Genomic DNA, 23,452 nt, shown 5'->3' with positions numbered 1-23,452 from the left:
CACACACACTTAATATACTACCCCACCCCTCCCCCAACTTACCTTTTTCCTTGTAGCAGCTGTGGAGTATTCATCCCCTTCACACATGGGACGGCACTTGTGATGTAGTGCATGTCCCATGTGACACACAGCAGGCCACACAGAGGAGGGAGGGAGGAGACCAGCCACCACACTAGCCCCATGTGGCCCCTCCCCCCAACTCGCGGCACCCGACCCCCCCTCCCCCGATTCGCGGCACCCCTCCTCCCCCCCGCACGAGTCGCGGGAGGGGCCAAAAAAATGTTTTTGTTTTTTTTTTTAAATTGCTCCTGTCCCCCTCAACTGTGCCCCCCGAGAGCCGCTAGGTTGCCTAGCGGTAAATCCGGCCCTGGGCGTATATATTCTTCTTAACTTTTTTATTTACTTTATGTCTTAACTACACTCAAAGTAATAATGCAGTGAATCTTTTGCTACTGGTCATCCAAGCTACCAGGTCCCAAGAAACCTAGCTCCAATACCAGGGGTGGAACACGTTGGTTATGGGGCCTGGCAAAACCGCTCTAGCCTCCCGGGACCCCTGCTCTGTTCTCAAAATAGTGGGGGTGGGGGTCTGAGGTCTCCTCTGAGCATGCATGCTCTTTTGAGGGCAGAGTTGTGGCCTCGGAGGATGGGGGGGGGGGGCTTGGCATTGATAGGCCTCCCTCACCTCTTGGCCTGGCACTCCCTTTAGTTTTGCCACTGTTCGGAACACAAGAGTTACAGGTAAAGACCACTATAGATAGAAGTGGATTGTGAAGTAAATGGCTTATGTGCTTACTGGTTACATGTGATGTGTAAGTTTCCAAGATCCAGAGGACAGACTGTAAGTTCCAATGGGGCAGGGACTGATGTGAATGAGTTCTCTGTACAGCGCTGCGGAATTAGTGGAGCTATATAAATAAATGATGATAATGATGATGAAATGTGGCACTTTCTTTTCCCAATTCTTCTAATCAAAGTACATAGGATATGACTTGTTGAATGTAAAGATGTCCTGTTTGCATATCAGCAAAACTGTATTTGCACACCTGCATTTCTATAGTTTGAGTTGCATCCATCCTTAGATTTGTGCAACCTTAAATCTAACATATACATGTACCCAAAGAAAGAAGCTTCAATCATCATCATCATCATCTCCAAAAGCTACACCGAGTTTATGTAGGTGCAAAATTGACATCTTGTAATTAACATATTTCAAGGTCTGTGTAACTTGATCCACCTCTACAAGTGCAGAGGGCCACAAGTGCAAGATACATGCAACTCTAATTATGGCTGCAAGTTGTGTGCATGAGCAATGTGACAATTTTGCACCAAGATACATATATATATATATATGTATATATATATATATATATATATATATATATATCATACTTGCCAACCTTTGGCAAGCTAATTCCGGGAGATCCCAGGCAAGGGGGCCTGGTTGGAGGGCGGGAGGGGCGGGCGCGGCAATTTGCGTCATTTTGGCTCTGCCCCTGTGACAAAAATGCCATTGACGCCAAAATTACGCGATTCATCGCGTCATTTTGAGGAGCATGTTGCCATATGCGGGATATTTGCCTGCTCTTCCGGGAGCCCGGGAGACCTACCCGAATTTCGGGAGTCTCCCGGATATTACGGGAGAGTTGGCAAGTATGATATATATTGTGCAAATTTAGTTACATGCAACTCAAATCAGACCTTTACTTTCAATTTAACAGGAGACTAGGTGGAATAGAATCACTCATTTTACTACACATATGTGTAATACAGCATTTAATAAACATTACAATCAAACACATATGAAAACAAATACAAACACATTTTAAGATACCATAACCACCCAAATTCCCTTATTCATATTGATGCAATTCTTCATTTCTAGTGTGTTCAACATGATCAAATGCCTATTATGGGGTATCAGGTATGTAGGTAGACACTGCATTACTCTCCAATAAAGAAACCCCCACTCCCTTTACTGGCCAGTATAAAGTCTAACAGCATTCTGTTCTACAGTCACAGGTTTAGTGTCTGACCTTTCCATAGTGATCTTCTGTAATGTGCTTGGCGTTTAATTGCAAATCTTTTCTAGCATTCTTAACGTTAATCTAACGTCCTTCATTATACTACAGACTACATACCCAAGGACAAAGATAACAAAATACTTGTCAGATTTAGACAATTCTCTTAAACGCCTAATACTGTATTTGGAAGAGAATTAACATGACTAATTGCAGGGAGCATATTTCCTAAATAGTAACTTCCTTACCAGTCTATTGTTAATCAACATAAGTTTTTGCTCTGCAAAACAAAATAGTAATTCTGATAAGCGGCTATTTTGGGTTCCACCTACTGCTATCTACCACTGATCTATTACTGTGCTCTGTTCCTGCAGGTAGGGGCCCCGGTGCACTGCTTTGCCTGGGGGCCCATAATGTTGTTAAGATGGCCCTGACTAAAGTGTCATACTGAACTTCTTCTAACTTGTATATTTCATTGCTGGTAATTGCTGATCCGATTGTCAGTACATCTTCCTGCAAACAATGGTGATGAGTTTTATTGCAGCTTGTCGATTTCATGACCAGTGATTTCTTATTCGGGTGATGTAAATATCCTACTGCAAGTAACAGTGCAGTACTATTATTATTCAGGGTCTGTGAGTGGATTCTGTTTCATTCAATATTAACATGAACTAATGTGCTGACCAGCTTGAACTTGTCCTTCCTATGTGCTGATAATTACATGAAATCCAAATACTGATGTTCTTTGAATTATCTGCTGCCTATGAAGAATTTGGACTTTTCATAAACCTATCTATATATTTCAACTTTTAGTAAGTGTCAAGTTATTATCCAACTCAACTATACTTTGGGCCCAGTTATAGTTGTGTTCTACATTATGAATGGAGTACTGGAGATAATCTGCTATTCACATGAAGACTGAACTTTTATCATTTTAAAATTGTGTCATCTTGGTATTGTACCACTTGATGCCACAGGTAACAGCAACTGGGGTCTAATCCTGCACTAGTTCACAATAGGTCCTGACAGCTACTTCTGCTTTTGTTTCCCAGGGGAGAGGTTCTGGGGCTTTCATGTGACTGCAAGCACTAAGGGCTTTGACAATTGAAGCATAACCCAAAATTCACTGATGGCAATAGCCAGCCATAACCAAAAAACTTCTTATCTCAGAGAGAATGGGTAGGTCCTGCAATCTTGAGAATGGCTTCTATTTTATCAGCAGAGAAGAATTATTCTCCGGTTGAAATGTCATGTCCTAAATAAAGCACTTCAGGTAAACAGAGCTTAAGCTTTTTTTCCCTATAGGCTTTTTGAACAAGCCAGAAAATAGGTGCAAAGAATCACTTTTGCAAGTTTCCAAAGATGACGAGGCTAGCAACAAATCATCTACATACCGGAGGACAGAACTTGCTGCATCATTCTGGTACAGGTACACTGGCTTTACAGATGAATATTAACAGGTTTGTTATTATGGTAAACAGGTATAGGAAAGAAAGTGGAAACAGCAAGCCCCCATGAAATAAGTACTCAATACAGGAGGTACAGGAGTTTTACTAGGTGATTCTGTAGGAATAACGATATCTTGCCTCAAATGGTCCTGCCGTCCTCTGCTTAGGAAACAAAGGATAACAAGGGACCTTAGTTAGTGCCTTTGGAGGATTCAACTAAAGTAAGCAGGCATTTGTTATCTCAATATCATTTGAAATAATAAAACCCCTAGAACCACTTCAGAAGGTTTTCACCTACAGCAGCCCCCTTTCCAAGGAATGCAATATGTTCCAGAGTACTCAGTTGCCCCCAGGTCTTAGCTTGTGGTAGTAGGGCTTATTAAATTAAGATATTGCTTTGTTTGGTGGACAGGACACGCTAGTAGGTGGGTGGTGACTTTCAGAATCCGAGAAACAGGCTGAGGTAGGAAAGGCAGGTGTAGGGCAAATGCAAGGTCTAGTAATTAGGCTGAAGTCAGGGCGGGCAGAGGTCAATAGCAAGTCCAGTAATTAGGCCAAGAGCATTGTAGACAGAGGTTTATAGCAAATCCAATAACAAGCTGAGGTCAAGGGCAGGAGAAAGAAGCAGAGTCCAATACACTGTCCCGGTCACGATAGAAGATAAACATAAGATACACAGACACAGAACACTGGTACAGACAAATTCTTACCAGCACATGTTGTTAAGATGCACCCTTTAGAAGGCCCGGTGCATCTTAAGAAACACCTACAGTAGTGACAGTTTCAGAGGAGAGAGGTACAAAATTCAGATTTTAATATAGATCTCCTGTGTCTATGAAATGTTCATCCTCTTTTCCGTATAGTGCAAGAAACAAAAGTAACCAGGTCTAAGGTTTAAGTAGCCCCTGTACAAAAGCATTGGCCATTGCTTCTGCAGTGGCTGCTTCTGTATTCTGGATACCTGAATGCCTTTAAAATGCTTATTATAGTCCGTCCAATTAATCTTCGGGTAGTTTTATTTACAAGTAAGGATTTTAGACCAATCAAGTTTCCTAGGAAAATGTCTGGAATATCACTGAAATCATATTGCCTACAGTTAGGTAACTGAGGGTGGTGCAAATACCATCGTTTTAACTTTGCTCCACTTATCACTAGTATTTGATGTGTGCCACTTCCACCTGCTAAGACACACTACATGAAGTACATTATAAGTACAAATATGAAAATGTTCAACTGTAGTAATAAACAAAAATTACTAAAAATATAAGATTCTATTCAGATGCCAACTTTAAATTTGGTATAGACAATTTCAAAACATTAAAGAATAAACACTTTTTTTTTTTTTTTTTTTTAAATGTGTTTAAGTCATATGTTATTTTGGAAATCGATTTTCCAATATTTGAGTCTGTGGGGTAAAGATATCAAAGTGTGCTTCTGGCAAATTGCTGTTTTGTTGGCGATAATAAAGGGTAGATTTAAAATGGCATTTTAATTAAAGGCAAAACTTACCTTTCCATTTTAAATCTGGCCGGCAACATCGTCAATAAATCAATGATACATTTACACCTGAGACCTTGAAATGTGAAATTCTTCACACCAGGTTATGTGGTATATCAAATTAAAGCCTGTTAAAATTATGAACAAAATGAAACTACAAAATGAAAACTGCATGAGATAAAGTTTTTAAATTTAGATTTAAGACCCTTTCTTATCGTTCTGTGTGTAGAGAATCAAAGTAAAAGGAAATGGTATGGTAATTACCACTGGATCACTTAACATGGAATGACCCCAACCAGCCCCACTGCTAGACAGCTTGGGTTGTATAAAGCAAAAAACAGAGTTTGGGGTCCGTCTGCTATAGTGAAAACCAGTCCCAGCTGAACGGCCTACGCTGGTTCCCACTAAAACAAGGGAAAAATAAGTGCAGAACTAGAGCTTCTGTTGAAGTACAAAAAACAGCGTTCCCTTCTTCCACCCAGACCCGCACCCACACAGGGCCGCCATCAGGGGGGTACTGTTGTACCGGGCCCGGGCTCACCAGGGTGACACAGGGGGCCCGTACTGGGCATGATTATTTCTGAAGGCGGCCCTGCACCCACACACCCTACACACACACACAGGACAACCAGCTCTGGGGCTATTCCAAACCCACTTGTGCTGTGGGGACTGGGGTGATGAGGAATATTGGGAGCCCTGGGGCGGCAGCCCCAGTAGTCCCAGTAAAATACCAAGGGATGCATAAGAACCAGTTTGATTGTGCTGGTAAAAAGGTTAAAAAAAAGTGTAATAAAATGCATACATGGTACAAAGCAAATGCACGCAGGGCCGGCATAAGGAATTTAGGGACCCGGTACAGCAACTTCTTGGGGCTGCAAAGGAGACGTGGCCCCAACAGTTTGGTGGCTCCTCCCACTACACAAGCAACAAGCAAACCCAGCCCCGTTACATTTTAGCCCTCCCCCACTCTTTGCTTCCCTGAACGCATGCAGAGACAAGTATGAATGCAAATGGGAATAGACTCATTGAACATAATAAGTTTATTTTGCTTTCCAGTTTCATGCCTTGCACTTGCATTGAAGCCCAAGTTACAAGCAAATGCCAGTCAGTTAGGGCTTAATATCTGACTACAAGAAAAACACAAAACACAGTAACATATGTATTAAAGACAGAAGGTTACTAGCAAGCACTGGTTTCTAATAAATGTCACTATTTTAAAATCTTTTGTAGCCATAGCTACAAATGATAACTGTCAGCCTGAAGTGAATAAGAAGATCTCTATGTATTACTGTAATGTATCTGTGGGGATGACAGACTCGGCAGTGCTTAAGCATAAATAAATGCAAAAACAGATCTAACCATTCACTCAACCTGTCACTGTACTGAAATTAATTGCTGAACTCTTCACACAAAAAAAAATTCTGCAGCACACGCACAAAATGGATGAATCAACCCAGATTTATCTCTCCATATTTATGATCACTATCATCTCAACTTACATAAATATTTGATCAAACTGTACTGTAAATTCATTTATTTCTTTTTTTGATTAATGAGGGAATAAAAAACATGAACAGAATGATTCTCTTTGCTTAGTAGTCAAGGAAATGTCTTCTCTATTATGCAAAAAAAGGAAACGTTTTACATTAGCTTGTATTTTAGCAAAAAATGTCCTTTAAAGTGGATTCATTGATGTCATTAGTACCTTGTGAATTTAAAACTACATTGTCATTCATTGTATTTGCCCACTTTTATTCACTCCCCTCAGGGCGGGCTCGCGTGTCAAGTGGGGTGGGGGCATATTGATGCTATTGTGTCACTGCAGCCTGCGCCCCCTGCTGTTCAATTATCGCCATTGCGCAGCATATGGTGGAACTATGATGCCAATATCATCATTAAGCATGCCTCCGCCTGGGATCCAGAAACAATTGCGGGCATTACGAGAGAGTAGGCAAGAATGTCATTAACGCTAGTCCAGCCCATATAACGACTGCCTCCATGTGTGTAGGTGATGGATCCTCTTTAAAGCGACTCTGGATAATAGTCAACCATGGCCTGGTGTGTATCTGCAGTGCAAACAATCCCAGAAAGAAAGCATAATGGTATAAATACTCAATTTTGAAGAAGAAAATGTCTTTGCCTCAAAAACTGTTGTCAATACCAATAATTTCCCTTAGCCAGCAGCAAATTACCTTGATTTTTAAGGCCAACATTTTGGCAGAAGCCTAAAAGTAGTTACCCCTTTAATGAGGGTGTCATTTTTTTTTATCAAAATGAACATTTAGAAAATATAGTGTATGAGTAGTAAATTCTGTGTATCAGCTTAAAGACTTCTCTGTTCAGTCTGTGTGAAATAAATGTAAGCAAACATTGAAAATGTGATGACTTGAATGTCTCTATCCAAAACTCCGTGGTGCAAGCTTTTAAGGAATAATTTAGCACAAAATTAAAATATAGCATTAGGTGGAGTTCATTATGTTCAATAAGCTTTTTAATTATCTGATCCGCCTGTTACCTGAAGCTTCTATTGGTCCAAAGCTGAAGCACCTCTTCTACTGCAAGTGTTATTTGCATGACCATCTCATAGGTAATATCATCATCATCATCAGTTATTTATAAAGTGCCACTAATTACTAATGCTGTACAGAGAACTCATTCACATCAGCCCCTGCCCCATTGGAGCTCACAGTCTAAATTCCCTAAGGTACACACACACAGACAGAGACAGAGAGACTAGGGTCAATTTTTTGATAGCAGCCAATTAACCTGCCAGTATGTTTTTGGAAACCGGAGCACCCGGAGAAAACCCACACAAACACAGGGAGAACATATAAACTCCACACAGATAAGGCCATGGTCGGGAATTGAACTCATGACCCCAGTGCTGTGAGGCTGAAGTGCTACCCACTAAGCCACTGTGCTGCCCATATATCCTCCACTATCAGAAGATGACCTGTCAGGTGTCTGCTTCACAATAAACCAATGGCCATTCTTCAAGGGCACCTGGCTCTGTAAAGGAGACGGACTCTCAGTGAAGCTCCAGGAGGCGAACAGTCGGTGTTCAGTTAAGAACTTGTTCCCAATGCTTTATCTTTGCTTATATCTTTATTTCTTTATGCTAACTATCAGCCTGTCTCCCTTTAATTCATAGATACAGAGAGGCTGTCAGCTCGGTGGTATAGTGGAAGAAAACAGCTCTGCCAGTGGGACTGCTGGAGGATTCATGGACCAGGCGGGTCAGGCAAACATATATATCCCAGTGGCGTAGTGGTTAGCACTTCTGCCTCCCAGCACTGGGGTCATGAGTTCAATTCCTGACCATGGCCATGGCTCCCATACAAACAGCTACTTTTTGGGTTCTAGAAAACTCATTTCATGAATGTATTCATGTATGTAGTGAAATCAGGTATTAATATCACCCTATTGTTATTATTATATTATATAATATTCAGTCTCAGAAGGAACAAACAAATTATTCCATCTACAGCACTCTCTACATTTAGTCACTGGGACATGTTCATTATCGGCATCGGCTGAAATCTCTATGGAGATCATGACACAATACATGATCGATAGGTGATTGGAACGAGATCATTAAACAGTACGACCAACCAAATGAAACGACAATTGGCACTTTGGAATGACTGTCATTCATTGTGTAAGAATACACACTAACCTGATGTGAGGCAGAGCATTCGTTTATCGGGTGATTAGCCCGATAATTAGCTGAAAAACCTCCAGTGTGCATCTAGCCTAATTCAGTGTGGTTGTTCTGGTATTGACCTGCATGGAAGCATTTAAATGTCACTTTAATTTAGAAAGATTCTTACAGGTCAATAGTAATAGAACGTTTAACTCAGTGGTCAGGGAACAGGGGTAAATTACCCCCAATGGGGTAAAAATGAAATTCCTGAGGGTAATGCTGCTGATTCACATGCTGTCAGTTGGATTGCAGACCCCTTTAAATGTGAAATTGCTGTTGTACCAGAAGAGCCTCAAGGGTTGGCAGCGGCACTTCTTGAGCTTCGATGCAATAATGAAGCACGTATTGCATTTGAAAACAAAGCAGATCTGTCTTGTCTAGTTTTGGATGTCAATAGCTGCAAATGCATTCAAAATTGCACATGAAGAGGCAGTCAAAAAGTTGCTGCCTTTTGCAACAACCAACCTTTGCGAACAAGGATTTTCCACTCTAACGAACATAAAAGCAAAGCAGAGAAATCAATTGGACGCTGAAGACTGTATCCAAATTGCTCTGACATCAAAATGCCCCAATATTAATGCTCTTGTATCAAATATGAAGCAACATCATTTCTCCAAAACCTGAAGTTTTGAAGTTGAAGCTTTCAAAGAAATTTTGAATAGCTTCAATAACATTTTGAATTCCAATAATTATTAATATATGATTTCCTTCCTTTCAAATCAAGGGGGTAATGTCGGCATATCTAAATATAGTTGGGGTAAAAGGTAAAAAAGTTCCCTGACCCCTGGTTTAACTGCAAACATACTATAGGTCTCTAGACTTGTGAGAGCATTTGTAGACGTCTAAATTAAAATGATTATCTGACAAATTAATATAAGCCCTAGTAAATGAGGAAAGAAAAACTTGTATATGCTAATCTGCTTCAGCCCTTTCTATCTAAATATAGTTTCTGAAAACAAGAACATATGGTGTTAGCTTTGTGGTGTTACAGATGAGATATTTTACTTGTTGTTACACAAGCATTATATTCCAGTAACGTATGATTGATTCTATACACACATTTTCTCACACATATTTTATGTTAACTGAGTATTAACACATCGCCTGTTAGAATAGACTAGGTACCCAACAGTTGGTCATAACTACATCTGAAGTTGTCAGACTTATATTTAATTTTTTACAATTAACTAGCTAATTCACCAAAGCCTATAGTTAGTGAAGTTCACTATAGGAAGGACAAATCAGCAAAATGAGAAATGATAGTGCTAAGGTTGCTACATATTAGCAGCCAAAACCTCTGTGTATTTTAAATACCCGTTGAGCAAAGCTGTTTGGATAACGATTATACGTCCAAATTTTGTGTGCAAATGATCAAAACTCACAATTTACTACACATAATAACAAAATAACAAACACTGTAAATCCATAAATGAGTTAAAAGAGCACAGAATGGGCACTTATAAATGTAGGAGCTTAACATACACTTTTGGGCCCCAGTTATCGTTTGCGTTTATCAAACCCAAAGGACTGACAGCTTTGAAGGAAAGTAAAGACAGGCAGTTGGGAATTATGTAAGAGTCTTTGGGGTCTATTATAACAAGAGGTGAAGAGCCAAAGTGCAAAAGGCTCTTTCACTGTTTCTTGTTATTTAACAAAAAGTTAACGCACAGTACTAGTCAATGCATTAAGCTGCAAATAGCTTGCCAAGTTGATAAGCTTCAATACTTAACGGAAAATCCGATTTTATTTATGATCAATGATTATTTGTACCTCCAGAGTTAATAATCATACAAAATACAACTGCATATAAAAGAGTGAAGCCGAGGGCAGAGATGATGACTCCAAGGCAGTGGGCTGGGGAACAGGAGAGATAGCGATATTCTCTGAGGGAAACTGTAGGAGGGTTTGTAAAGATAATGAGCTCCAAACTGAGTCTCAGGCTAGGTACACACTGAAGCGTTTTTGTCCAATAATCCAGCAAATCAGAAGACATACGACTGTTCGGTCGGAAGTCGGGTTAGTGTGTATAGTGACACGATGGTCTAAAGTCATTCCAAAGTGTCACTTGTCGGCTCATTTGTTTGGTCGTACTGTTTAATATTTTCCGACCAATAACTAACGATCATATAGTGTATATACACTCATGCTCATGATCTCCATAAAGTTTACAGAGTCTGGCTCTTTTCAGCCGATGCTAGCAATGAATGTCCCGGTGAATAAAAGTACAGAGTGCTGTAGAAGGAATAATTAATTTGTTCGTTCTGAGACAGAATGTTTCGTTTCAGAGTCACAGAAACTAACGGAATTCGTTAGGACATGTGGATAGCTATAACAAGGCGGTTTTAATCTGTGTGACAATGTGACAAGAATTAATGAATAAATATTTTACTGTCATTCTCCGAAGACTAGAGGACCAGATGAAGAGCACAGATCTGAAGGCAAATCGTGTCAGTGTGTATACATGAACCACCAGACTGATCGGACCTTCAGTCGTAGGTACAATCGTTTGAGATAACACGTCGTTCAGAAAATTCTTCAGTGTGTACCCAGCCTTAGGTATTGCATTGTAATCCAAAATCCAAAGCACCTCTTCCCCAAACAAGATAAGGTTGGACGGTGAGGGTATGCTCATAAAAACAACCAGTGAGTAAGGAGTTTAAAGGAACAAATGATCAAAGGGGCACTAATGGCTTTATTGGATACAATTATAAAATGCAGCCTACTTAATATCAACTACTTCAACCCCAAACAGAAAAACACTCATATTTAGCATACCTCCTATCATTAAACATTTCCAAAAGCTGGACGCCTCCCCCGAAATGGCTGTGTGACCATGTCGTGTTAGGTCCATGACAGGGTTTGATCACAACCTCGGAGGCGTGTATCTAACCCCTCCCTTCCTAAAAACACCTTATATTAACATCATAAATTGATGTTCAGTTTTTCTCCTAATATACTAATTGGTTTAGATTAATTTATGTCTCGAATAAATAATGAGATATGTCTCAGTACTGTCTTTATTACATATTACTTTTGTGTTTTTGAAAGTTATTTATACTTTGGTTGACATTGGCCTAAAGATGTATTTTACTATATGAAGTTCACCTGAAAGGTTCAAAAGGAATTATAAAGTTTAGATTAACTCATGGTTTACAGCATCTTTGCAGACATGTAAAATTTCACATGATTCCTTCAGTCTCATCTTGTGCTCCAAAATAAAATCTAATTTTTGCATGTGGGTACATAACTAGGTGCATCCAGGCTCCTGGACTGAACTCACCAATGAATGGTTTGATCCACCAACTCCTCCATCAGAAGTGGTTAAATTTTGCACACAACACAGATGCCACCATCTTGGCCCGCAAACTCACACGATACCCTGTAGAAAACAGTGCATTTGTGCAAAAAATATCTGCAAGCATCATATGCAGTACAGGAGGTGAAACGTCTCTACGTTCAAGTAGTACCTGAGAGGAATTTAATAATAATATACTGAATTTTATATACGCAGTAACAAAGAATGTGTATTTATTTAACCTGTGTATCTATTCCATAGAGATATGCAACTGCTCTAGCTGAACTAAACATTTCTGGCTGAAAGCCTTCTGTGAGAAGGGAATTTAGCAGTGAGTATATAGAAATGTAATCATATGAAAAATATTACTTGGCTTATTTTGAAAAATAACATTTTATAAGTAACAAATAGTCTTGGTAAACAGAAGAAAATTGGACTTAGAAGAGGCAGCGGGACATAATTTAGAGAACCATCTATAGTAATATTACCTGGGAACCCCTGAAGGGCAACATAGACAGCTCATGCGTTCTCAAAGCATCTCAAAGATAACATCTCTACATCACTCAGTACAAAGAGCTTTACTATTTATTTTTCATTGATTTTCTCCGAATAGGACAAATTTCAGGGGGTATATTTACTAAACTGCGGGTTTGAAAAAGTGGAGATGTTGCCTATAGCAACCAATCAGATTGTAGTTATAATTTGTTTAGTACAGTCTACAAAATGAGTTAGAATCTGATTGGTTGCTATAGGCAACATCTCTACTTTTACAAACCCGTAAACCCGCAGTTTTGTAAATATACCCCCAAATGTACGATTTATTTGGTCACAGGTGTTTTTACCCCATTATGCTGCAGAGGGTAAAAACGAGGCAGTCCTCATGATCCACCCCTGTAACTGCTGTGTTTTGGGGGGTTTTAGATGCTCATAGACATTTCTTATCTTTTTGTGTTTTTTTTTTAATTCCATTCATTCCATTTGAGTTATTTAATCCATTGACTATGACTGCCAACTGGCTTTTATACCGACATATTTTTATTCAACAGTGAAGATGGTGCATCATCATCATCTACTTATTTATATAGCGCCACTAATTCCGCAGCGCTGTACAGAGAACTCACATCAGTCCCTGCCCCATTAGAGCTTACAGTCTAAATTTCCTAACATATACACACAGACTGAGAAAGACTAGGGTCTGTTTAATAGCAGCCAACTAACCTACTACTATGTTTTTGGAGTGTGGGAGGAAACCAGAATCCTACAGAAAAACAGGGGGAACATACAAACTTCACACAGATTGATTTATGAGTATTTTTGTTAAATATAACAATCATGTTCAGGTGCTCCAGAGCGCACTTACATTTATTATCTTAAATTGCACATGGTTAAATATATTTAGCATATTGTACAATAAAGAATTTTTAAGCAGTAATTATTTTCTTAAAATAAGATTGTTAACTACCAGAAATTACTGTATTAAATGTGAACACGTACTGACTGGTATGGCAACTGAAAAATTATATATTTGCTTCAAAAATTGACACTGTGTATGCAAAGTGGGAAGATGAAAACTGACACACAGGAACAAATACCATACTTGCCAACTCTCCCGGTGAGTTCAGTCAGTCTCCCGGGCTCCCAGGTGAGCTGGGATTTCTCCCGCATCCCGATCTCACAGAGAATCACGCCATTTTGGAGGGCCGGACGAAGCCAATCGCGTCATTTAGGCCCCGCCCCCCGCGACGTAAATTAAGTGTCCGCGGGGCGGGGCCAAAATGACGCGATTGGCCTCGTCCCGCCCCATCCCGCCCTCCAGTCACGCCCCCTCTCCCGGAAACAAGTTTCCAGGAGTTGGTAAGTATGACAAATACAAGTAGAATTGTTGTTTTCGTAGTGCTGTTTAGAAAGTGTAGAAAATGAAAACGTACTAAGGGTAACATACATCACACAATAGTGATGTGCTCCAGTTTTCATACATGTCTCAAACTACCGTATTTCCCCAAGTATATGACGCACCCATGAATAAGACGCACCTTAATTTTGGGGCCCAAAATGAAAAAAAAAAGCTTCCTGAGACAACTGGGGTCTCCCACTGCCGGCTGGTTTTCCTGCGCCATCTCATGCTCTGAGCATGCTGCCCTCCTGGCGGTTTCCAGATTCCCGGGTGTCCCCGCCTTCTGAGAGTCCCCCCTGGCCCTGGTGGCTTCTAGCTGAGTGCCTTACCTCTACCTCTCGGAGCGCCTATCACGGCAATTGTGGCCTGTTTCCAGTGGAGACCAGGGGCTGGAGTTGGAACAGCCCGGCGGACCCGCTACTTCCGGTTACGCGGCGGGACTTCCGGCGGGGACACGCAGTTCATACAGCCAGCGGGGACTCCTCTCTCCTCTCACATCCAGGTGCCGACTTCTTCATTGAGGTAAGTAAGACTTGCAGTGTATAAGACGCACCCTTTTTTTAGACCCAAAATTTGGGGGAAAAAGGTGCGTCTTATACATGGGGAAATACGGTATATTTTACATTCTGAGTTAGACACCCAAGTTTGTATAAGCAGTGCAGGATGTACTATTTTAATACACATGTCTCATAAATTGTGTTTTGGTATGTTTAGAATGGTTTCGGATGACCCTTCATGTTCCCTCGAATGGGACCCAACTTTTCTGCAAATGCCTGTTACATATAGTAGAAAAGATATGTCAACGCGTATAAACATTTTTTATCTTCAGGGAAGTAAAAATATACACAATTACCAAACCATATTTATTTACACTTTTTGCTATGTTTCTTATTTGTATTATACTGTGTATATTTATGTTATGTTTACAAATTTAACAAAAGTTTGAAAAAAACACTTCCAGCAAAACACAGAGAAATTAATCTGTGCACAAGCCATTACTCTCTGTATATTTATATTTATTAGCACTAATAGTCATGCTGATTGCTTGGATGATTATAATGATGTATTATCCATAGTATCTAAAAAGAACAATAATCCTAGTAGCCACAATTTCAGGATAAGATTAAAAAAATTACATTATAATATAAAGCAAATACTTAAGGATCTTATTTTTGTCATCTTGTTTTGATCAGTAAAGGAACATCTCCAGACCTGTAATACGAATACACTAAATACATCATTTGCTTCTGAACTTGGACAAATGCAAAATTTTACCAACTTAACTGATATCTTGATGATAAAACATATAAGTAACTCCCAGGCATCTACTGCTTATTGCAACATTCTACCTCAGGGCTCTCTATGTTTCACAATGAATCCAGGCTCCTTGTACCCTGCAGCAGGCTCTGTTCCTGTGCTACAAATACATGCTGAATACTGATTGTTTAAACGGCAGCATATATGCACAGTATCTTGCAGAAGAAGCTTTTGAGAGAGGTATTTTTTTCTTATATACCACTGGTAGAGGCTGATATGTTCATACAGTATGTTGAATACAATAAAGACCGCAGTCCGCACACTTCACGTTTATGTTTATATTAAAATAATAGCCCAAATCGGATAGTTAAATGTGAGAGCCCTGATTGGTCTGGTCTGGTCTAAATCTAAACTAATTTAATTGCTATATTTAGACGCTGAAAAACTTTGCTACTCTATGCAATATTTCTGACAAGATTTTATGCAGGATATTTATATAATTTATACATTTAAATATGTTTGTAGGTATTTGTTCTGTTGAATCTGAACTTGCTTCACTTCCGCTATATATTATTCTGTATTCTGTACAATGTATAGATTTACATCTATGCCTTTCCTTGCATTGATCTCACTAGGGTAACCTTAGAGCGTTGCTAAACGGCTGACATATGTTATGTTAAGTAATGTTTGTCTTGTTGATTTTTTTTTTTTTGTTATGTACTAAAATTCAATAAAAAAGTACCTGATTTAAAAAAATAATAGCCCAAATCAGTGTAGTATTCTGGATAAAATAATTTATTAAAATATTCCTAAAACATGGATTTGCTGTATCTCTAAAAGAAATGAAACAATGTTGTTCAAATTATACTCCACAATGTATATTGTGTATGCAACTACTGGGAGCTGGGTAACAATCAAAATTAAGCAAATCTGCCATGACTTGAATTCAGACTGTTTGGGTTGTTATTTAATCATGTGGCAGAAATTATATTGCATATTATAAAGGACTGCGCCCCCTAACACTATATAGGAAAGAGACTGCCCGTCCTGATTGTTATTCTCTGTACAGAGTGGGGAAGTTAGTGTAGCCACATATGTGTTCTGAATGAATGTAAGCCATTGTTATATTTATTATTATTATTAATTTTTATTTATAAGGCGCCAGAAGGGGTCCGCAGCGCCGTACAGAGACAAACAAATTACAATACAATGGGAGACAGCACAGTACAGTAAACAGTAAGCACAGTAACTCAGTAAGCTCAATGCACAGCTAGAGAGGGCGGGCAAGGGGGAGGTAGGATCCGCAAACGACGGGGCCCAAAAAGGAGGGCGCGGAAGACAGGGAGACCCCCAGGGGGGAGGAGGGAGCGAGAGTGGACGTGGGGTGGAGGACCCTTGAGGAGGAGGGCTAAGTAGCTGGAGAGCAGAGTTAGAAGCGGTGGAAACAGGAGGAGAGATGGCCCTGTTCAGAGGAGCGTACAATCTAATGTTCCTGTTCATCTGTGTGATTGGTAAATGGTATAATATATTCATCATCCATAATCTGTAACTGAGCAGCAGGAGCAGACATCATGTTTAACTTTCACAACATCATTGAAGCGGATAAGTTTGAGAACCTGTGGCAACTGAGCTCAAGTAGAAATTCCTACTATTGCGCAGTATAAAGAATAATTTATGACCCATTCCTGTTATCCTGCCTAAGGACATGACTGGCTCTACCAAATTACAAAACCCCAACCCAATAGTCACTACTTTACAGGACCATACAGACTTTCAACAGCGTTGACTTCATGTTCCAGTAGTAGTATTGAAACTCTTGACTGGAGTCAAGAACAAGATTACAATTTTATTTCCACATAACTGAACCTGCAGCATGGTCCATGCCATATACACTGCAAAGTTTGCATTGGAAATCTTGGAATGTCAAGAACAACAATAAGACATTTAGAACACGTTTTCGGCTGTTATGGGCGGTAATGTAGAGGTTGAAAGGAAACATCCTGTCTGTGCATTTTTTTTATTAAAACATCCCAGAGATGCAGCTGAGGCAGTTAGGGAATTAGATGGATAGATGGATATCTTGCTATAGTGGGATTTTTCCAGGTTGAGAAACGGAACAGAGTCTATTCACAGATGGATATGTAGCAGAGAGAGAAGTGTCCATTAGGATTTCATCCCTCTAGGGCAGGGGTTGGCAACCTTTTTCTATCGGAGTGCCGGCTAAAATCTAGTCAAGCCCAGGTGTGCCAGGTGTGTGTGTGTGTGATATATATATATATATATATATATATATATATACAGAGCTGCCTAGAGAAATTCATGGCCCCAGTACAGCAACTCCATGGGTCCTCCCTTATAGTTAAGCATAGTTAAAAAAATGTTGTGCCGCCACCGACATTTTTTCCCCATGCGAGTGGTCGTACAATTAGGGGCGTGGCAGTGCATCATTGGGGGCATGTCTAGCAGGTGAAAAGCACCAGGCCACCCTCTTACAGAAAAATGCATTACTCACACATGCCCCCTTGCTCAGCAGCTTTGCTCACATATGTCCCCTCTCCCACATGCTTTAATCACACGTGTCTCCCTCTGCCCACATGCTTTAATCACACTCGCCCCCCCTCTGCCCAGCACCTTTACTGACACATGCCCCTCTCCATCACACCTTCTTCTTACCTTATTCTCCACTGCACAGCATGGGAAGATATCCAGCAGCCTACCGAGTACCATGTGACCAATGCAGTCACATGACCTGGTGTCTGAAGGTACCTGAGCTGAAGGGGATTTAGCCACTACCGATCCCCCTGCACTCAATATTTTTTTTAAAAAAAAAAGTACTTTTAAAATATAATTTTTTTTTTCAAAATTAGGTCTCCAGAGGGGGCTCGGGGCACCAAGCAGGCCCAGGCAACTTGTAGTTGCCCCCAGAAACACATAATATGCCAGTTGCCCCCAGAAACACATAGTATGCCACAGTTGCCCCCAGAAACCCATAGTATGCCACAGTTGCCCCAGAAACACATAGTATGCCACAGTTGCCCCAATACATTTTATGCCACAGTAATGTCCCCAATATCTTTTATGCCCCATTGACTTTTATGGCCTCAGAATTACATAAAAAAAAATTTTAGGACACTAATAAATTAATAAAAAATGATATAATTTTATACTTACCTCTTCTAGCAGTGATCCTGTCCGCAAAGGTGCTTGGGAGGAACTGCGCAGCCGGGACTGAACTGCTGCGCAAGCACAGCAGTTCAGCTCTTCTCCGGCTGTCATTTTTAAGGGGGCTGCGTGCCACCCCCGGCACACGTGCCGGGGGTTGCTGACCCCTGCTCTAGGGGAACACCTGGATGTCCACTATACTTGGAGGGACAACTGCTGCTGTTTGAATGGGTTGGATGCGCATGCTTGTAAATGTGTAGAACATCTTTCTTTCCAATTATAGCGTGGTCACACACATCTACTGTAACAACTGTGAGTGACCGTTGGTGCTCTGCCAGTGAGGGACATTGAATTGTGCCACTAGATAAAGGGTTAGATCACTGCATACCTTACACATTACAACTGACAGTTAAAGAAGACCTGCCACCAGGCTGGGAGATTTCTGACGGGGGGCGCACAGGCGGCCGTATCACATGACACGGGATGCGGCCGCGTCATCCCGTGTCATGAGATGCGTCCGCCGTTTAAAATCCAATGTAATAGAATCCGGAGCTGCTACGGAGATCCTGTGGAGCTGGGAAGCCCCTAGATTCAGGAAGGTAGTGGAGCGAGGTTCTGCAGCAGCTTTTGCCACGGAAATCCTGTGGAGCTGGAAAGCCCCTAGATTCAGGAAGGTAGTGGAGCGAGGTTCTGCAGCAGCTGTTAACAAGAAGTCCAGGAAGGAAAGTATGGACTATGCAGCAAAGAACTGGAGACTGCTCAGGTGAGAATCAATATAGGAAGCTGGAAAAGGTAGGAGCCAGAACTGGGATGTCTAACCTGGAGGAGAGACTTGAAGATCTGACACCCTACTACAGCAGGAGGTGCCTTTTATAGTGAGAGCTAGCAGCTGATTGGCTGCAATGAATGAATGGAAGAAATGCCAAGTCTGCACATGTGCAGAACTTGGCAAGATGGCTCCCACACTGGAGAGCTGCGGCATCTGTCTGGAGCGGCATGGAGGCAGAGAAGACAAGGTAAGTGAAGTTGGGGCGCTCGTCTGGATCAACGGGTCCGAGTGATGGCACATACTCCCTTCCAGGCAGCTGTTTTCTTATGTCACAGCCTCGCACACACATGGGACGGGGGAGGAGTCTAAGTGAAGGCAGCCACACAGTGTGTATGGAGCGATATGCGGCAGACTTCCACAACAAGTTCCTGGAGTTGTATATAGGGCATGCTGTTTTGCTATGTGCTCTCCTGAATTGCACAAGGCGCCATGCAAAAAACCGTATTAACTCAAAAGTGAGGGGCCCTCTTTAAATGGGTTGGATTATTAGAAAGTAATATTTTATTACTGATTTTATATTGTCAAGTTTATGTTGTCAAGTAGATGAACTTTTGTAATACATTTCTCTCTCTAATCAGTACGACTGTTGTGTACATGCAAATTATGTCTGTACACTTACCATTCTATGGCTGTATTTTGAGTTGTGCGCATCTTAAGGGGGCTGGGAAGTGGCGTTGAAAGCCTGGGACAAATGTGCCTCCGAAGTGGCGAGCTGGGATTCATTAAATCACATGACTATTTTGGCACCCTGCACTATTTTTTGCCCTGGCCTTTTGGCTGGGCGAGAACAGTTTTATAGCCAGCCCAGCCATTACCCACTCGGCACTATTTATTTTTCTCTATGTTTTTTCACTTTCACTTTTATGTGTTTTTTTTCCATGGATTTTAGAGGTGTGGGTATGCCCTTATGGGCTCCATGTCACTGAAGATCTAGGGGGGGGGCTTATGGACCTGAGGCTCTGGTCCCCCTGAACCCATCGTTTGCCCCCTCCTTCCAGGTATTGGGCCAGTTGTAGTTGCCTGGGTGAAGCTTCGGTAGATCCCAGGAGCAAAAGGGACCCTCCTAGCCTTGCGGCAAAGTGGTCTGAAGAGCTGTGCCGCCCTAAGGGACCTTTTGCTTCTGGGCTATGGGGAGTCTTTAGAGGAGGGTCATGTACCACACCCTTTGTACACTTTTTAGGTTTTGCACCTTTTTTGGCACTTTGGGCACAAAAGCACGTTTCCAGGCTTTCAAAAAAAAAAAAAAAAGATACTTCCATCACAAGGATATAGCGGCCATAATCATCAATAGGGAGAATTACATCATCTGTGTCGCAGGATCCCCCAATTATGAAACTAACACCCACAGAGGAGCTACTAGAAGCCAATCTATGATGACGCAATCAGTCATACTCTAGTTCTGTGCTAATCTGTGGAGTTGAGAACAGAGCTTGGAGTTGAGTTGGGGATGTCACAATGTGGGGTGTATAAATGGAACACAGGAGCCCAAATCAGTAAAGCAAAAATACCCACCCCAGCTTTTCTATATGGCTGCTAAGACGTACATATTAAGCTTACAAGCTAATGGAGTTTAGCTACATACTGCATAACACCAACAGTTTGGAAGAAAAGAGAGACGGGATTGATCTCTAAACAAGAGATTGATATAAGTCAAAATAACAGAAAGGAAATAATGTGAAAAATGAGATACAAGACACATTCATGGTTATATTCACACATATGCATCATCATCATCATCATCATCATCATTTATTTATATAGCACCACTAATCTTGCAGCGCTGTACAGAGAACTCATTCACATCAGCATAGACTCATTTAACTTGAAGATGTTTTAACAAATTGATAGATTGACTTTGCTGCAATATATGTCTTTTGCTTATTAATAGCAAGGTCTTTTATTAGACTGCAACTTTATTTTACTGACAGCTGCAACAAAACGATTCCATCTTGGCATTATCCCGCACCAGTGTACAGCAGAAGCAAAACGCTTTGTAATTGACTGTGTTCTCACCACATCACACATCACAGCTTCAGACACCAAGCAAAATAGCAGGAATCAAATGTCACATACGGATACACAGACTGAAGATTTAGGGTTTAAGGATGCGCTTATTAACCACTGCTAAGATACTGTCAACATTTATGTGTAAATTATAAAGTAAACAGCAAGCTGCATACACAAAGCCACCCCACAGTGATAAAGTAAAAGGATGAACCAGAACATTCTGCATTTTCCTGTGTATTACTGTTATATGAATCTGGAATCTGAAGCTGAATCTTTTCATCTTTGATATATTACTGTATGTGCTCAGCCCTTCCACTTTCTGCACACAGGGTTCAGTATGAATGTTGCGTGTTCTGATCACAGGACAAGCATACTTGCCAACGTTTCCTTGTTGGCTTCAGGGAGATCCCGGGGGAGGTGGGCATGCGGGAGTGGAGCTTGACGAATCATATCATTTTGATGACACAATATTTGCATCATTAAGCCCCTCCCCATGCCACTTATCTATTTCTGGGGCGTGAACCGGGAGGATGCCCTGCTCTCCTGGGAGGTCTCCCAGAAATGCAGGAGTCTCCCGGTCTGGGAGAGTAGGCATCTATGCGCTAAAGAAAAGCAGTTAATGAATCTCTAGAGATTGAAGTGTCTTTTACATTTCTGTCTCCATTACTGAAGTCTATGTTGTCTTACCTGTCAGTCTTTGATTAAATCTTGGTCTCCATGAAAATGGCCACCTCTGTAGGCATCAATACATGGACATAGGACACACTTTCTGAACTGTGTCATCATGCCACAGATGGTGAAGCCAACCATGTCTTGTACTGGCTCAGCATCAGGGAGAATGCCAGACTCTTCAGGGAGTGAGGGAGAGCACCCCTATTTCAGGGAGTCTCCCTGACATTCAGGGAGAGTTGGCAAGTATGAAGACAAGATCCAATCTGCAATATAGCTGTCGCTAACGCTCCCAGGTTGTCACTGACAACCCAGACCCAGTGGCAGCATTTAAATGGAGCAACTTTGTTATTTCCACCATTGTGGCCACTGATGTTAGTGAGAAACAAATACATGGCAAGCCATGCTTTGCAATTTGAGCATTGGCCATTGAAAAATATATCAGATTTCATTTACTTAGTACATTGGATATGTACAATAAAAACCCTTGGTAGTGCGCCTCTCTGCCTGGATGTTCCAAGACACCGCAACTAAATGCTCAGCTATTTTTTTACCCATTTAATTTGTCTGTCTGCTTTTGCCTCTAATAAACACTAAGCTGGGGTAGAGAAAACAATGTAGCGCTCAGGAACCAGTTCCTCCGAGAGGAACTTCCATGGAGCCAGGGAAATTAAACGTTCATTGACATCCGTAGAAATGACCACAGTCATATGTTAGGTGCACTCACTACCTGACTGATTTTTATAGGCTCACAGCAGCGATAAAATAATTTGTTATCGCCGCAGTTTATCAATAAAATCTTGCCGAAGCAATTGAGAGATACCCAGCTGCCTCACACTGACCCGGACTGATAAAGATTTACTTACTGCTTCATCGGGACAGCCTCAGGGGGCATTTTTTCCATTAATTTACTTCTGGATTTTTTTATCAGGATGGCGATAACGGAACAAGTATTGTAGCAAATAAAAGTACCGACATGATGCTTGCTAAATAGGATTCCAGGCTTTGCATGAAGAAGCTAATGCCGATGAAACCTGGTAAATCTTATTGCCAGTGGGCGTTACCCCCATTGATGCAATGGGCAATATTGTACCAACACTAGTAAGCTTGCGACTTGCCACTTAACTGAGGCAGTATAAAAGGAGTGGATGTAGTTACTTGCCGTCAGCTCATACTTGCCTACTTTTGGCAAGTTGTATCCGGGTGAGGGGCGTGTCTAAAGGGCAGGAGGGAGCGAGGCACGGTGAATCGCGTCATTTTAGCCCCCCCCCCCACGACAAATATGCCATTTTGTTGCGGGGCCAAAATGATGCGATTCACCGCAAATCCGTGAGACTGACCCGAATTTCGGGAGTCTCCCGGACATTCCGGGAGAGTTGGCAAGTATGCGTCAGCTCCATGAGTAAATCTTACTGCAGAGATTAGTGAAACACACATTTCATAATACCTTTCTAAGTATAGACTTATTGTGTATAAATATTATATGATACATTTATTAGATAGAACTTCTCAGACACTAGAAATTGCCTGAGCTACCATTTTCCAATGGTTGGTTGTAATTTGGCTTTGGTAATTCCCATGAGATTACACTGAATAACTAAAGAATAACTTAAATATACTCTGTTTAATGGGCCTATTTATGAAAAAGTTGCGATAATGACGATTTTCTA

General features: G+C 41.1%; 1 protein-coding gene across 3 annotated transcripts in view; it reads right to left on the bottom strand.

Moving 5' to 3' along the window:
* CHN2 (chimerin 2) overlaps positions 1-23,452 on the bottom strand; it is a 260,121-nt gene that overhangs the window by 230,774 nt on the left and 5,895 nt on the right. The gene's annotated exons all lie outside the window — the stretch shown is intronic.

The sequence above is a fragment of the Mixophyes fleayi genome, chromosome 5 (assembly GCF_038048845.1).
Source record: "Mixophyes fleayi isolate aMixFle1 chromosome 5, aMixFle1.hap1, whole genome shotgun sequence".
NCBI lineage: Eukaryota > Metazoa > Chordata > Amphibia > Anura > Limnodynastidae > Mixophyes > Mixophyes fleayi.
Note: the sequence above shows the minus strand (reverse complement) of the source record. Positions and strands in the feature narration are given on the sequence as shown.